The sequence below is a fragment of the Gallus gallus genome, chromosome 2 (assembly GCF_016699485.2).
Source record: "Gallus gallus isolate bGalGal1 chromosome 2, bGalGal1.mat.broiler.GRCg7b, whole genome shotgun sequence".
NCBI lineage: Eukaryota > Metazoa > Chordata > Aves > Galliformes > Phasianidae > Gallus > Gallus gallus.
Genome location: NC_052533.1, coordinates 58,097,449 through 58,115,671, shown reverse-complemented (window position 1 = coordinate 58,115,671; position 18,223 = coordinate 58,097,449). Strand labels below are relative to the sequence as shown.

Here is an 18,223-nt window from a genome sequence, read left to right as displayed (position 1 = left end):
TAATGTGTACACGTGGTGCTTTATTTAGGCAAGCTGGCACTGGTAACTGCCAAAGAGGTTGCTTTCTCACCCTTTCTTTCACAGGATGTGGCCTTGAAATGTTTGACAGTGGCATTTGTCTTTAGAATCAGTACAGAAGGCTCAGAGTTAGGGATAGTATTGGGTGAGAGCAATGGAAAGATGAAGGTAACCATAGTGTCTTGCAGTGGTAGTTCACCATTCAAAATGTGCCTATATCCTCAGCACAAGCACTTTTACTTGGAGAAGGAGGAAGGAGAAAGGGAGAGTGTGGAATCTTGAAATAGCTGTACCTACTGCCTTAGCACAGTTTTAGCTCCACTATCATCTTGTGAAATGTTTTTCATGAAAGATATAATGACTCACATCGCTGCTTTGCTGCTTCACTGCTTGTGGTGCACCATGAAGTCAGTAGCAGTGAGGGCTGAGACAGAGCTGTGCTATCCTAACACAGAGATGGAAAGAAAGATGGGAATTAAGGGTGGTGGTGAAATGGGAAAGAAATCTTGTAAATTCTCTCTCATAACTATAAAAATTGTACATAATTTGATCCTTTCTGAAGAGGTTTTTTTTTTTTTTTTTTTTTTTCTAATATCTAAAAGGGGGATAATCTTCAGCTAAGCTTTGAGGGGATTAGCTATCCTTCCCATTCAGATGGAGAGTGACAACTCACACTTCACAAGTCTCCCAGTAGCTAGTCTCTAATAACTTCAGTAAGGTTAAAAATTATCCTATAAAATTGCCTGGGTCTTGAACTGGCAACCCATTTTACTGCTGGGAGGTGACTTAAACAATCTGTGTCTGTTGGCATGCAGCTCTGTGTGCAAACTCCTTCCCCCACAACGGGTGTGTAAAATTGCGTGACATGTTCAGGCACACTGATTGATTACTTATATTTGTATCCTGCTTGTGTTCATTACCTCAGATACCAGAGGATATATGAAGTGTGTCCTTCAAGGCAACATCCAGTGCAGCTTGGCACTATGAACAGAAATAGGTCACTGGTACCTGAGACTTTGTCAAAGGCAGATGAGGTCAAACAATATAAATTCAGGCTTTAAATGAAAGCCATAAGGAAGATATTTATCACTCCTGCTTTGGGCTTCTCTGTGATTTGTCCTGGTTCAAAACCTGCTTTTGAGATATCCCAGATGTGAGCATAAGTTGTGCATTGTTCAGTCTTGATCACTTTGCTTCAGAAAGCCAATAGCAAGAACATTTGGAGAGAATGTGTAATTCAGGCATGATGTGATCTGCAAGAGGCAGAGATAATATCATCTAGAGAATTTTTTTATTTAAAGAGATTTGATTTATTTAGAGAGATTTTCTGAAAGAGATACTAATTATTAGTGATGGTGTGACTGACATTGTTTTCCTCTTATTAGCTGGAAAGATCGTGGCTTGATTTTGAACAAACAGGCCAGTGCTTTACTGTGGCAAACCCATGAATGCAGACACCTCACATGATCAATGTCTCTTCTATAGGCTGAAATCAGCATGTTGATTTCTTATCTCCATTCTGATGCTTCTGAGATTTCTGCTCACCATGGGCTCATTCCACGTTTAACTTATCTCTGTAAGATCAACTCTCTCAGCATCAGAGTATACTTGAGGCTGACATGTACAAAATAGGAATCAAGCTGATAAACAGTCTCGGTTTTGGTGACTGTGACTTCCTCTCTCCTATTAGATTTTAATTCATCTTTCCAATGGACATAGAAGAACAGAAAAGAACACAGTACAGCTCCAGTGAACCTCATCATTTCTGAGCACCCAGAGGTAGGAATCTGCCCTCAGGGAATATTAGTTGATAGCACCACAGGCTATCATAGATCATTACAAATGGGAACAATTCTCAGAATATTTACTGCATTTTATTACTACTGCTGCATGTTTGCAAAGGGTTTGTTTACTAATGTGGTTCTCAAACCTGCAAGCAGGTATACGTTAACATACGGTGACAATGTGTGGTCGCATCCTTGTGCTCATGTAAGTCCAGGTCCAGGTCTAGGATTATAGTCAAGGGATGAGCTATGACCTTTAAGATATTGGCTGACTGTCATTAAGAGATCCCTCTGAGAACAGTTTGCAATAAACAGGACTCAACTGCATTTTAATGTGGAACTGGATTTCAAAACAAATTTGGAGAATTTTTGAATTCAAGCTTTTTGTTTTGTTTTATATCCAATTTTTAATTACAGGCCATAATAAAGAAGGACCTATTTTTCTTGCCTATTTCCAGGATAAAAACAAGCCAGTACTGTTTATCCTGGAAATGTGGTTAGCGAAGGAGATCGCAAAAGCAAAAGAGGACAAATTAAACACAATCACTTGCCCTAGGTGGATTCTTTGTCTTGCATTAGAATGCAGTAAAGCTAGGTAACACATCTTTGTGGCATCAATACTTTTAGCATTGATTAGAGCTAAAATGTCAGTAGTAATTGCACAATATTAGTCTCCAAAATTAGGCTAAAGTGATCTGAGTGTGCAAGCTTTATACAAGCTCCTAAAGTTGTACAGGTACAACAAAATATTTCCATATGCCCTTATAATTCTTGGTATAAATGAAGACAGGCTCATAGTACATGTCTGGCCAAGCCTGAAGCAGCAAAATACTGTTTGCTTGCCTTTGAGCACAGAAACAGTTAGGCTTTGAAAATTTAACCTGAAATTAATTTTCTTACTTTTATTCATTTAAAATTAGAGATTTTTCTGTCTCAGTTTAAGATACTTTTTAATGTTTCTCCTGAATATTACATTTTTAGAAGAAACTTTTTTCTTGTACAAAAGTTCCAGTAGTTGAGTGAGAGCTTCAGTGGTAAATCTGCAGTGTGAATGTGTATGGATGCCAGCTGCCCTCAGGAGATCTCTTTCTAGTAGTTAATAGGATGCTGTGGGTAGGGACATTGGCTGCTATTCCTAGCTATCTAAGTAGTCTGTTGTGAGTGAAGAAAAACCCACTCAGATGTTCTGTTTCTCAGTTTACTTATAACAGCCAAAGAAGAACATTTCCTTTAGTTGGGGCTGCATAAGCACCTGGAAAATTCATAGTAAAACCTCCAACCTGAAAGGCATCTTTATTAGGCTTTGCTATACTGTCATAAGAAATATTGGGGCTACATGATTTTGACCTAAAGATTACTATGACCTGATAGATGTGAGGATAGTGCAAACTAATCTCTAATTAGAAGAGTTACAATATGACTTTGTACCATCATAGGATAGATTAAGAAGGAACTTCTAAAAACTGATATTCTTTCCTAAGGGAACAAACCGAGTGAGGCTGAAAATACCCTGAATGCAGTCAGCAATATTCTAAAAAGGTATTCCTTATTGCACCTCTCTTTTTCATTAAAACGAATGTCAGACATTTCTGAAAAGACAGTGGGTGAGTTGTCAAAAGCAACAAAGACAGAAAATAAAGTCTATGTAAATTATAACACCCATTCTTTTCTATGTTAAACCACAGCTGTGAGCATTTCAGGTGACTTTTCTATGGCATTTTAAAATGAAATATGATTCTCTTGTTCATTCTCTGGCAATATGCCCTGAAATATTCCATTAAGTGTTTTCAATTACTTGCCAGTCCCAATAGGATCTCACTAAGAGGTTTTAAAAAGGAATCTTATCTAGTACTTTATCTAATGCAGTCTGAATGCTATCAATGTTTCAATAAATAAAGGAAAATTAAGTTATATATATATTAAAAAAAAAAAAAAGAGTTGTAGTTTTGAATCAATAGACTGGGTAGCAGCTGAGGCACATATGCACACTTCTCCTTAAAAAAAGGTTTCAGAACTTGGCACTGGAGCAAGGTTTTATTTAATATCTCATTTTCACTGACTTATATCACAGCCTATTTCAAGAACAAAAACAAAATGAAACCTAAACTACATTATTATTTCTGAAAGCTTAGATGAATGTATTTTTGAAACATATGGAGGTACATTATCCGTACTATGACAGCAATTACTGGAAGAGGCTGCTGAGAGGTGCAAGTTGAAGCACACTTGAATGCTTGGCTTTTACTTTACCAGAGTAGAGATATAGAGTATATATTTCTGTTCCTCTGCATATACTCTGTATAGAGTATATATTTCTGTTCCCCACAAGGCAATGTGAGGGCCATTTGTATTTCTACTAGTAGAGCTGATCGTATTATTCATCCTAAATAATTTATTGGACAAATTTATCCCATTCATTTAAACATTTGAGCACATAAATAATTTTACTGATATATGAAGTCTCATATTTCAGCAAAGAAAAGTGTTAGCAAGATCAGGGTTTTGGGCCTTTTTTTATTTCTTACTCCAAGCAGCTCATGGTATGACTCAGAATCATAGAACCATTGAATGGCTTGGGTTGGAAGGGACCTTAAAGATCACCTAGTTCCAATTACCCTGCTGTAGGCAGAGTTGCCAGCCACTAGATGAGGCTACCCAGGATCCCATCCAACCTTGCCTTGAATGCCTCCAGTAATGGGGTATCTACAGCTTCTCTGGGCAGCCTGTGCCAGTGTCTCACCACCCTCTGAGTAAAGAGTTTCTTACTAACATCTAACCTAAATCTCCATCCTTTTAATTTAAAACAATTCCCCCTTGTCCTACCAGTATCAGTCTGTTTAAAAAATTGGTCTCTCTCTACAGTGTGGTCCCTCCGGAGCCTTCTCTTCTCCAGACTGAACAGGACCAGCTACCTGAGCTTTTCTTCATAAAATGTGCTCCAGCTCTTTGATCATCATTGTGGCTCTCCTTTGGTACTGCTCCAATAGCTCCATGTCTTTCTTGTGCTGGTGACCCCAGATTTGGATGCAGTACTCCAGATGGAGCCTTGAGAGGACAAAACAGAGGGGGACAATCACATCCCTCTCCCTGTTGGCCACCTCTCTTTTGATACAACCCAGGATACAGCTGGCTGCAAGTGCACACTGCTGGCTTGCATTCAGCTTTTCATTCAGCAGGAGCCCCAGGTCCTTCTCTGTAGGGACACCCTCGAGGAATTCTCCCATTCTGTTTATATTTCTGGGATTGCTCTGACCCAAGTGCAACACCTGGCACTTGACCTTGTTGAATAAGTGTCCTGTTCAGCTTGACTAAGTGTTTGGTTCTACTGATGGCTACAATAGAGGTATGGGAGAGCTTATGTAACACCATACGGCATTACTTCTGTTTTCTGACTGGAGCATCAAACATGAGCAAGAATTCACATTAGAATGATTCTTTTTAATTTCCTGGAGTGTGTTCAGAGACGGGCAATGAAGCTGGTGAAGGGTCTGGAGCATAGGCTTTCTGAGAAGCAGCTGAGGGAACTGGGTTTATTTAGTCTGGAGAGGAGGAGGCTCAGAGGAGACCTTTTTGCTCTCTACAACTACCTGATGAGAGGTAGTGTTGAGGCTAGGGTCAGCCTCTTCTCCCATGTAATTAGCATTAGGACTAGAAGGAAAGTGTTCAGGCACTGGAACAGGCTGCCCAGGGTCGTGGTGAAGTCATCAATCCTGGAAGTGTTCAAGAAAAGTTTAGATGAGGGACATGGTTTAGTGGGAAATATTGGTGATAGGAGGACAATTGGACTGGATAGTCTTGGAGATCTATTCCAAGCTTGGTGATTCTATGATTCTATGGTTCTATAACAATCTTCCATAGGAATAGTGGGAACAAATAAGCCAACTCATTTTCAGACAGACTTAACTAGTTGTAAATGTAGTCATATGATACAAGTGTAGTGGGTGTGTTACAGAATCACAGAATTGTAGGAGTTGGAAGGGACCTCTGGAGATCATCTAGTCCAATCCCCTGTTAAAGCAGCATTTGGATGGGTTTTTAATATCTCCAAAGGAGACCTCACAACTTCCGTGGGCAACCTGTTCCAGTGCTCTGTCACCTTCGCAGTAAAGAAGTTTTTTTGCATGCTCAGTTGGAACTTCCTATGCTCCAGTTTGTACCCATTGCCCCTTGTCCTACCACTGGGCACTACTGAAAAGTGCCCTACCCCATCCACTTAGATCCCACTCTTCATGTATTTAGAAGCATAGTAAGATCCCCTCTCAGCTTTCCCTTCTGCAGGACGAACAGTCCCAGGTCTCTTCTAGGTTCATTATTTATATCTCTAACAAGATGCTAGAATCCAATTGCTCTCTTCCACCTTGCTCATGGCCTGGCTGTGTTCCCTGATGCACTCAGGATTCTTTGTCCTGAGAGCACTTAGCCTTCACAGCAAGAAGTTGTGAAAAACCATCATTGTTTTCATATTTAATGACAGCCTGGCTGCTGGGAAATAAAAGTAAAGAAAGGAGAACTTCATCAATGTCTAATTTGCTTGCTTGCAAGCTTCTCAGCCTCGTGTCGTATTTTAACAAAGATTTATAATGTACTGACTATCAGAGGCCCTAGGGTTGCTAAAAGTAAAGGTTGGGGGAGGGAACAAAAGCTGTTAATAGAAATGTAACATTCCATTATGATAATTAACAGGAAATGTGAAGATTTTTATAAACTGCTTATCTGTTTTAATTATTCTTGAGACATCTGTAATATTAATACATAGATAAAGAACAGTTAATTGGAAAATAAATGAGAGATCTAAATGTATTTTTCCCCCTGTGTATTTCCAGGGAAGCCTTGATATTAAATCTTGAAATTCCAAATTCTTCTTGTTGTATTGTAGAAACATATAAATTAATCCAACATTCATTATACAAATCAAGACTTGCCAAATCCCCGTTCTGTTGGATTAACTAGTGAAGGAATCTTAATTCCGTGAAAACAGTGGTATTTGCTTCAATTTTTAATACATTTCCTTTGTCACCTCCATCACCAGCAATGGTGTAAAAAATTCCATTCATAAGTAACAGTTTGCTGTAAATGATATTTCCAGTCTTTTTTTCTACCTTTGCATCTTTCACAAATATAATTTTTTCATACAGACGACATGTTTGAAGAATGAACAAGATGACTTAAGTATAGCAGTAATTTTCCATTAAGTTTTCCTGAGAACCACTACAAAACAAAACTATATGTATATTCCCATTGTATAGATATAGTAATGTGCTATGTGTGTACATTCATACTTCATATTTGAAGAATAAATGCAGAAAACCCAAAAATTAATGGTATGGGCATCCAGGGAGATAAAATTGAAAAGGTAGGAGGAGAATAAAACTTGAAAAATATAACACATACAGAGGTAAATGTCTTTAAATAAAAAGTAGGTCTTAGAGTTTCTGCTCTGCTGCAATTTCATATTTATTAAAAGGATTTATCCTGGAGTCATCAAGACTGGGACCACTAGCTGTTCAGTTCTCCTTCATTTATCTTATTGATTTCCATGTTACAAGGATTACAAAATCCAGCCATGCAAACCCTCCTCCAAAGCTTTTTTTCAGACTCCATGAAAAACACATTCTGCAAACAACATGGAATTTAGTCTTCCTCTCTTTTACTTCAAACCTTCTCCAATTTCTCCTTGCACTATGGTGAGCACAGAGCTAAGGTTAATCAGGCAATTTCTTTCTTACACAAACACTGTCTTTTTTGTTCTTTTCTTTCTTTTCTTTCTTTCTTTCTTTCTTTCTTTCTTTCTTTCTTTCTTTCTTTCTTTCTTTCTTTCTTTCTTTCTTTCTTTCTTTCTTTCTTTCTCTTTCTTTCTTTCTTCTCTCTCTCTCTTCTTTCTTTCTTTCTTTCTTTCTTTCTTTCTTTTTCTTTTTTTCTTTCTTTCTTTCTTTCTTTCTTTCTTTCTCTCTCTTTCTCTTTCTTTCTTTCTTTCTTTCTTTCTTTCTTTCTTTCTTTCTTTCTTTCTTTCTTTCTTTCTTTCTTTCTTCCTTTCTTTCTTCCTTTCTTTCTTCCTTTCTTTCTTCCTTCCTTTCTTCCTTCCTTCCTTCCTTCGTTCCTTCCTTCCTTCCTTCCTTCCTTCCTTCCTTCCTTCCTTCCTTCCTTCCTTCCTTCCTTCCTTCCTTCCTTCCATTCTTTCATTCTCATTAAAATAGAGAGGGGGTTGTATAGAGAAAATCCCCAGAAAAGTAGAGAAATTAACAGACAGATTAATGTATATGCACGGATATGCAATGTATGTGGAGCCGATTAACTGCAGAATGTATAATTGCTAATCACTCAAGTGCGTGTTCTGCTTTCAGACTAATGTATTCTCAAGCTTTGTTTTAGAAATATTGCTCCACTGTGGGCTATTTTATAGAAGAAACTCAGTCACTGGGAAGCCACTTGCTCTTAAAGGAAAGAATTGCATACAATTTTTTTTTTCACAATTTAGAGGGCATCAGTTAATGTTGAAACGTGAACTTCTGTATTTCCCTATTTATGTCCCAGCTTTAACCTGAGAGGTGTTTTGTCTTCCATATGTCTCACTGATTTGAGGCCTACAGGTACTAATATGCCTTTTGACTTACAACAGTGGAGAGAGCTCCATGAGGTTACCACTGTTTGACCTCTACTGAAGGTATCAGTGAAATCAGGAGACCATTTCAGATCTTGCTGTGTCCTGGCTTCTGCAGAGAGGGGGGACCTCGCTTGGCCCAGAGGGAGAAGCAGTGCTAAATGGTGTCGTGTAAAGAAGACTACATCAAAAGATTTCTTAGGCTGCTTCTGTTTGTTCTCTTCTTAAGGACAAATAGCATTACACTGAGTCATTAATAAAGTCATGGCAAAAGAAACAACTTCCCTTAGTATGGTGTAACTGAAACCAATTCCTGGGTGTTGAGCATTCGTCCTGGAAGTCCTAGGTCACATAACACAATATTATGGTATTGTTGCTGCAGGCATTTTGAATTTTACAACTAAAATGTGGGAGTCAAGTGGTCCAGGTTCTTTTGAGGGGCATGCAAGGACAGGCACAAACTGGAACACAGGAAATTCCATACAGACATGGGCAAAATCTTATTTACTTTGATGGTGAGGGAGCACTGGAATAGGCTATCCAGAGAGATTGTGGAGTCTCCCTCTCTGGAGATATTCAGTTCTCACCTGGATGCTTTCCTGTGCAACCTACTGTGGGGAATCTGCTTTAGTAGAGGGGTTGGACTTGATCTCCAGAAATCCCTTCCTATCTGTGATTCTGTGATTACTGTTTTGCTTGATACAGTCACTTAAGTAAACCAGCAACAGGAGTGGCATGAATAAAAGGTACAATTAATTTCAGAATAATAAAAAAACTTACCATGGACAATGAAATAGAAGAATGAAGTCATATTTATGGGAGTTATGTAGTAGGCATTCCTATCACTAGCACACCTATTAGACTCTAATAGATGTTTTTCCATGTATGTTGTTTGTGTAGCATTTCTGTAATCTGGTAAAAAGATTCTGAAATTTGGTAAAAAGATTTACTAGGCCCAGTTCCTTCATAGGACTGTTACTGATCTTTATTTACCACTTTTTTATGAGATGAACTCCTTTAAATTGCCGGAAAGAATAACAAAGCTATACATCTTATATAAAACATGAAAATTTATACGAACAAGTGAATATATTTCTTTCCAATATTCCCGAAGTAAACTTCTTGGCAGTATCTGACAGATTTTTGTAATAGAAGCATAATGGGATTTGGAGTCTGTTCTCATGGGAAAATTGCACTCCTATCTCCTCAGTGTTTGAGTATAGAGTAAATCTTCATTAGAGGAAGTCCTTTCCCTGCATCCCGTAGGCTGATGAAGGCCGGAGGTGAGTGACAGTCACTCTGATAGGACCATCTTTTCGTAATGATTGGAAGCTTACCTAAAAAAAAACCTATGGCAGATGTGCAGATTTCCCTCCCCTTCCCATTCATTTGGGTGCATCCATGTGATGGGATGCTCCCCTATTGCAGACCCACAACAGAAGACTGACTCACAGAAGCTATTTAACATGACTCATGTCCGTAGGTGAAAAGACATGATGTAACATCTGTTTGAACTGCTCCACTGTGCTTGGTTTTGTGAGTGAAGAAGTTAGATTTATAAAAGAGGCACCCAAGAATCCCCTATGTACATTGCTTTAACCAATGGATGGAGTTAACACTTGGAGGAAACCTGGCTTTTCCTAACTGATGTGGCATTAGAGCTTGAAAAACGTGATAAAAACAGTGTGATAGAAGGAGAACCTCTTTTTCATGGTATTTCTGTATGCTTAATGCATTCTTAGGCACCACTTTTTGACAACAGAGCATGGTTTAACAGGCAGTGCAAAACAGAAGATGTATGCACAGATCAAATGTGGTAAGGGAGATGCATTAGAATATTGTTACTTAATTATGTCCAAAGCATCTGAGCAAGAAAGCAAAATTAAGATTTTAATTTAATGGGGTAGTGATAGATGCATTACCTAGCTAGAAACTTGAATTAAAAAAATGCAAATAAGTGGGAGATTTGAATAGTGGTTTATGAAACTATATTCTTCCTTTTTTCCATGTGGCTACTTTTTGTTTGCCTATCTGCCTTTTTGCAGGGTTGGCCTAATTATTTTTATTCCCATGAGTGAGGTGCAGTGAATGCACACAGGATATAGAACAGCCCATGTGCATGTTTGCTTGTGCATAGAGATATACATGAATTCACTCATGTATACATATTTATGACCTCTTTATGTTGTGTTTATGTGCATACACATACGCATGCAGTCAGAATATCCAATACTTTAAGCCACTGGAGATTTGTTTTAAGCACATGTATTTCCAGAATGCTTCCTTCGGCTATCAGCAGCAGTACAAATAAGCCTTCCTATCCCTGCTCTGTTGTGATAAAGCTGCCCTGCCATCACTGACCTGAAATCTCAGCAAGCTGATGAGTAGATCTTGTTTCTGATGTGCATTTTGATGAGCCATCAATATAAATCCAATCTGGGTTGCAAGCTAGCTGATGCGTGGCTGGCCTCCTGTTTCTCATTTAACACAACCGTGTTTTTCTCATTCCATATACCAAATTATTTTACAGGTCTCTGTTTCACCTAAATTCAAAACCAAAATATACTTCAGCTGATAAGAGGAATCCGTACACAAGAGCAAGTGAAAAGAAAGAGCTGCACACGTTTTCAGCCATAATTTAATACACAGATGGTAACGATAGGTGTTGGTTGCAAGAAATGAGTTGTTCAGGAAGATCTGCTTGACTGAATTTTGATTTTGTTTCCAGCAGACCTCCTCACATGGTATTGTTTATGCAAATACACCCTCTTTTCAGAAAGCGTCTGGCTTCAGAAAACCCCTGGCAGTAGAGCACAAAAGCTAAGTTGTACAGCAGCTAGCGGACCTGAAAAGAGAGGCTGAATGGAGCAATGGATGCAATATGCAGGCAGCCAGATAAACAGAAGAACCATTCTTTTTCTGGTTACCAGTGGTGTGTGGAGAAGGCAGCCTACCCCAGAGGGAGAAAGAAAAGGCCTTGAGAGGGGGGTGACTACTCTGCTCCTATTGAAAAACAGAAAAGGCTAAAGGGGACCAGAGCCAAGCACTACAGGCGCTACTATGGTTAAGCCATAAAACTGCCTTAACTCACATGTAGGACCTTTTATTGTTTTGCTAACTTTGCCAAGAGAAAATTAACCAAAAAGCAAATCTAATTTGCTTGTAGGTAGGAAAGATGAAAATGAGGAAAGTGGAGCAACTCTTAGAGTAACTTTCTAATCTCCAGGAATGAATGGAGATGTTTTCTTTTTACTATTAGCTTTGGCAAATAAGGACCTTGGCAAACATTTTCTCAGCAGCAAATGTTTAGATGGGATGCACATAAATAACTTACATGCGGTTACATACAGGCAGAGAGAACAAGTGAGCACTAGTAAAAGAATTTTCACAACAGAATACGTTCATAATAGGGAATATTATTTTTTTTTCCATATGTGTATTATTCACCCAGCAAGTGTAAAAGCTAAAAGGCTAAGTAGAACCCAACTACTTCCTAGTGAAAACAACAACAACAAAACATTTATTTATTTATTATTTATTAGCACACTTTGGTAATTCCAGCTTTACCCCATTATTTAATAAAGCCACTAATGTCAGTGCCAAATATCATTGTATATTTTCTTAAATATTTGAAATTATACTTCACAAAACAGAGCAAAATTTAAAAAGTGTTAGTGTTAGTTTTCTAATACTAACACATTTTTATACATCTTTCCCCAGGTGCTATACATAAGTACAGCAGCTGTATTTAGTACACAGAACACATACAACCTCAGAAACTTCCAATATCATGTTGTGTGCATAATTGTAAATTCAACTTGCAGGTGCATTAATCTGTTTTGCTTGCTTCATTCAAAGGGTTTCATATGTTATGAAGAAAGTATCAGGTCTGTTAAGTGAAATTTTTGTCAGGTCAGTCCTATGTTGAATATATGAATAATATATTTTTAATTTCATTAGTTCTGGATGCTCATCCTTTAAATGAAAGAACAAGCCTAGAATGGTTGCCTTAAAGGACAGTTTAAGAAAGCATCTTGAGTTGCAGTTGTGCAAAATCTGGTCATTAATTCAACCTTATATCTTAGTCTTTTTTTTTTTTTTTTTTTTTTTTTTTTTTTCCAGAAAATCTGAAAGCTGAGTACATGAGAGGGTGGCATCATCTGCATTTCAGTGGCCTGCCTTCAGTATGAAAGCTATCTTCTTATCTCTCTTTTTTGTACCCTTACAGGAACAGAAGCTGACACAAGCCATTTTTTGGAGGGTTGTGTGTTGGATTGAGGGGTGATTTGCCATCTGCCATCAGCCTTTATTTTGCATATCAATAAAAATAATAATAATAAACTAATTTCAGGCATATATGATACAGTTAATGTGGAAGGCCTATTGTTAGAGGAAAAAACCAGTATATTCTTATCAGTAGCTTTAAACTGCTATTCATCATTTCTAAAGGGCAATTATTTGGAATCTATTAAACTGGAATTCATAATACCCCTGCATACTGAATTTTAAATAGAAATCTGTATTTAGATGAAGGAATACATTAGTATAAATAATTAGAGCAGTGAAAATCCATGACTTCATTTTTCACTCACATTTTCTTTTGCACAGGATATGAAGTACCAAGGATCTGAGCATTTAAAGGAAATTTCCCAAGTTTCCTTTTGGGAGAGAGATTTGGATAACAATATGTTCAACTCTGTAATCACTTTCTTTCAATTACTGCAAACTTCTCCTAAGAAACTAAATTGTTAAGGAAAAATGTTTCAGTAAGCAAACATAAGATATATAGCAAAGTAGACAGACAATCAGACAAGCCATAGATGGATGTGTCTGTATTTAGCTGTTGGGCAGTCTAGAGGTAAAGGACTTGATTCCAAAATGTTTGTTGAGGATAGCTAGTCAACTAATCAAAGGACAGGGGAAAGGCATTTTGTGTCAAATGTCTTGTAATTGTTGTTGGATTTCAATGTGCTGGTTATTCAAAGTTGTTTTTACAAAGCTGGATATCAGTGAGTAAAAGTAACAGATTAAAAAATGTGATAGAAAGTGACAAAAGGTCTAGAGAATATAAACTGTTTAACAACTCAGTAAATGTTCAGAATCTCTCATTAGGAGGTTCACAATCAAGTAAAGCAAGTGAAAATCCAAGACTCGAGAGACACTATCATATACTGCACGTATTTTCACAGTAAATGTGGTTTGAGATGTAGAAGAGCGCACATAGCATATGGATATCTTGCATCTGCCTTGAAATGGTGTGAACATCAATCATTCCAGCAATCTCACAGTTAAACATCACTTCTTACAGGAAGCTGTTCAGCATATGAGTACATAAACATATGTGTATGCACACACGTACCCACACACCTTCATACCAAGAAATTTCCCAGCAAGAGAATTAGTCCACTGAATTTGATTTACAGTGAACAACTAACCAACAGCATGAGAATATGATCTCAGTATCTGCTGCTCTATAAGATCCTGCTATTTATTAATTTATAGCCACAATAACACATCTGTTTGGAGGTAAAGATCATGCTTCAGCCTGATGCTTTGTTGCTTGTTACTCTGTTTCTGCAGAAGCAGAAATTACGGATTAATAGGGAGATATTAAATGACTTCCCTGCACTACCCTCTGCAGCACTGTGGAGAGGATGCCCTGGGTGGGCATAATGGTCACCAGAACTCCCACACAGAGGTCAGGAAGACTGCTAGCCCCTTGGAGTGTTGTAGTGTAGAGGGTGGAATGGTTTGTAGCTGGGGAAATACATTAATTAATTAATTAATTAATTAAAAAAAATCAGGCAGTTAATTTTTGACAAGTAGTTCTATTGCCTTGTTAATATAGCTTGTTATTATGGTTTTAGAGATGGAGATACTTATTTGTCACTCTGTGGTTTTGGGTTGGATAGAAAATTCTTCACCATATTGAACAACACTGCATTTTTTGTTGTGAAGAACTTTCCTGAACTGCTTCTCATTGCTCTGGTCTCTGATCTTCCTTGCTGTAGGAAGCAGAAGGCCATTGATTAATTCCTAGGTACAGAAACATGTTAGCAGTCTTGCAAAAGCACTCATAAACTAGACCTCAAATAAACTACATTTCACAAGGTCAGGCTTTGTACAGTTAAGCTATATTTGGCCACCTGATATCCTGTTTATGATACAGTTATTGATCCATTACAGATGACTACATGACAAATTAATCTAAATTGAGACTTGTGTACACACGAAACTTAGATTGATTTTCTGTCTTCAGCACCTCAAAAAGTATTTTCTGAGCTGCATGATCTAGTAACTATAGTTTGACAGCACTGAACATTACAGTTTTATAATAATAATGAGCAGATGTGCATTAATAGTCATGGTAAATTCAAAATTATGCCACTATGGTTTAACTGCAATTAAAAAAAATTAAGTTTAAATTCATAGTATAGCATATGCTACATACTTAAGAGGAATCACACAGCCGCCGTGGGCCTGTGATTCCTTTTTTCTTATGCTATTCCATGTCAGGACAGACTCAGTACAAGAGATGTCAGATAATTGGGAAAGTCAGACATATTGTTTGGATGTCCATGTCTAACATAATCCTGATGCAAAATCTGTAGATGGAAAAACATGTAGAAGTTTCCAGCATGGCTTCTTTAGGTTTCTTGAAAGAAGGCTTAGTGGGAATTCTTTAGTTTAAAAGATTTACATAGAAACCAAGTAACAAAAGATGGGATAGGGTAATGAATTTTTTTGTGAGTGAAAATCTAAGAGGGTGGAAGTTCTTGCCTTGCACTATCAAAATAATTGAGTATGTGTTCAACCTGAGAGCAGAAGAACAATATTCTTTTTAAATGAAACTATTGATGTGGTTCAAAGTTAGGCATGTGCATAAGAAGCATGTGCTGAATTGGACCCAGTTTTCATCCCTTTACAAAATCAATCCTGGCAAGAGTGGCTTGAGATCAGGTCAATAGCATTAGTAGCTCTCAACCTCTATTAGGAAACTTAGATACAGAACGGGCAGATTTCAGAAGAATTCATGTTCATATTTTAAGCACATGTTTGAAACACATCTATAGAGCCATGTTCCCCATTAATTGTCATCTTGTTAAGTTTAATATATTAATGACTTCTCTGTCTTCTGCAGTATTCAGCACATCAGAAAGAATATCACTACAGAACTGTCTACGCTGTCAGCAGTACAAGTTACAGAATGAATTACTACTGAATCTCAATTTAGGGATCAGGAGAGGATGTGCTGAGTAAGTGAAAACACAGAAGCAAAGCGACATGCCATGGCTTTGTGGATATGTGGATACAAGCAATTACAGCTTAATAGATGTGGGTAAGCTGGTGAACAGATAGAGGTTCTGCACTTCTTCATGGTTTGCCCAAAGATCAACATTCTAAATATACCTTATCTAAGACAACAAATAATGAAATTGTCAAGTGAACTTGAACATCAGAATAAATTTGAGAAATCTCCTTATATCAAAAAGAAGCTTCAGAAAAAAAATAGCAAGACAAGTTGTAGTTAAGTGCTGAAGAATGAAAGGATTGCTTTCCAGCATTTTTATTCCAGCTTCAGCATATTTTATTTTATATATATATAAATATATATACACACATAATTACATACATATATACACACACACACATATATCTATGCAGTGTTTTTCCCTCAAGGAATAAGCCATCTTATTTATGTCATAGCTGAGAGGTGTGAATTTCCTTCGCGCTTTATCCAGCTTCATAGATGAATCCCTGTTGGCAGATCACACTGCACAGAAGACTGGTGAGTGACAGAGGCCACTGATTACTAATGGCCACATCAGGAGGAATTGCACTGTGAGGGAAGATACCCACTTCCTCCTCATCCCTAATTTTGGGGTCTTGTTTCTAGAGAGTCCATTGGAAGGATTCACATGGGGGACAGAGAAATAAAATACTATCCACGTTCATAAAAAGGTGTTTTCCTAAGCAACCACACTTCCCTCCCCCTCTAAACTCAAGGAGTGAGAATAAAGCCTCCTGACAGGCTATTCTCTTACTGTGCCATGTTTCAAAGCCTTATAAGGAGAAGAAACTGTGGCATAATTAATACATTGGATAGCTGAAGACATTACTGAATCGTTAAACTGCAGCATTTAACTGCAGTTAAAGTATTCTTGGCCCCTAGGTCTTTACCATTGTATAATCATGATCAGCTGTTTTAGATAAACTATGGAGAAAGTAAGATAAATCTTCCCAAAATTTACAGTGAAGAATAAAATTCAGCATATAGCTTTCCCCTGCTCATGGAATTGAATCAATCAATACTGCATTATGCTATTGCTGGAGTGCATAGTAGCAATCACTGTTTGACAGTAAGGGTATTTTGCACAGCAGTGAAGGTTATCTATATAATTTGTTTTAAACCTTTGGGTTCCCTATGTTAGTCCTTTGGGAGAACTGCAGGAAACCTTGCTCTGTACATTTTCTGTTTGCTGAAAATTGTAACATAGTCATCAGAAAAAGAAAAAGAGAGAAAGAGAGAAAGAGAGAAAGAGAGAAAGAGAGAAAGAAAGAAAGAAAGAAAGAAAGAAAGAAAGAAAGAAAGAAAGAAAGAAAGAAAGAAAGAAAGAAAGAAAGAAAGAAGGAAAGAAAGAAAGAAAGAAAGAAAGAAAGAAAGAAAGAAAGAAAGAAAGAAAGAAAGAAAGAAAGAAAGAAAAGAAAAAAAAATCAAAAGGATAACAAAGCTTTGCTAATAGGAATGATCCATACACCCAGACAGATGCGTTTTCCTGTGGACAGTGGAAAGAATGCAGATGTAATTGGAACCCATTGGAACCCATTTTTGCCCAGGAGATCTCAGATGGAAGTCTGGAAGTCCTGACTGAAAAAAATGAAGTGGAATTCAGAGCAATTTTTTGCCACTTCTTTCCAATTCAGTTTTCAGCACGACTACAAAGGGACTTCTTGCTTCAGGCCAGGCTGGATGATTTGTGAAGCCACGGAAGTAAAAATAAAGTAAAGCTGTCCTTCAAGAAACTGAATAAACTGTTTTGGTTGAGTGTGTGGTTTTCTAAATACATGCAGAAAGATGTATACCCCAAACATGTATTTAGCAGAATGGATTTTGTTAATGTCAATAGCTAAATACCATATTGGTTTGTTTTATCAGCATGCACAATACTTACTTTTTAAATGATTCCATCACTGTATGTGGTTTATGTAAAGCAAGTAAACTGAGATTTCATGTAATTACAGTAATTAAAAAGAGAGGTGGACAGGGCAGACTATTTGTTATACCATGTATGATAAGAAGATAGAGGCACCATTCAAAGAGTTATGACTTGTTAGTGAGTAGTAGACTCTTGAAATTGTCAAGAAGTGTTGTTTGAAAAAAACAAATGAAGAGAAGCAGATAAAATCATCTATTATTAACTAATGTAAGCATATGAATTTCAGCGTGCAGCATGCTTGCTACCGATAGTCATGGTGCATTGTTACAGTGAATTAATAACATTGTCACAATGGATAATATCACATTTTCTGGCTATACAAGTGAAAGGAAAACTATCAGAATTTCACAATAACAGAGAAGCTTTGAAATTAAAATAATAATAATAAAAGCCTACAAACTCACCACCATTAAGTTACATTCTTGAGTGGTGGGCAGTATAACCTTGGCCTACTATAGTAAATGAAAGAGCACCAACCTGTTTGTAGGAGATACGTGTTTTGCATGCATATCTTAGTTGATTTTAATCTTTCTGATTGAATTTAGGGTGAATATTAAAAGCAAACTCATAATTTTTTGCACTTGATATTTCCAGTGGAAGGAGCA

The 18,223-nt window shown here is 37.3% G+C and overlaps 1 long non-coding RNA gene across 2 annotated transcripts in view; it reads left to right on the top strand.

The window, feature by feature from the left end:
- LOC121109766 overlaps positions 1-17,964 on the top strand; it is a 30,623-nt gene extending 12,659 nt beyond the window's left edge. The window contains exons 2-4 of one of the 2 annotated variants that reach the window (XR_005856012.2): positions 1,709-1,797; positions 3,284-3,341; positions 15,542-17,964. This is a non-coding gene — a long non-coding RNA (uncharacterized LOC121109766). The remainder of the gene's footprint in view (positions 1-1,708; positions 1,798-3,283; positions 3,342-15,541) is intronic. The other variant, XR_005856008.2, reaches the window with a different exon arrangement.
- Positions 17,965-18,223: the final 259 nt, after the last annotated feature.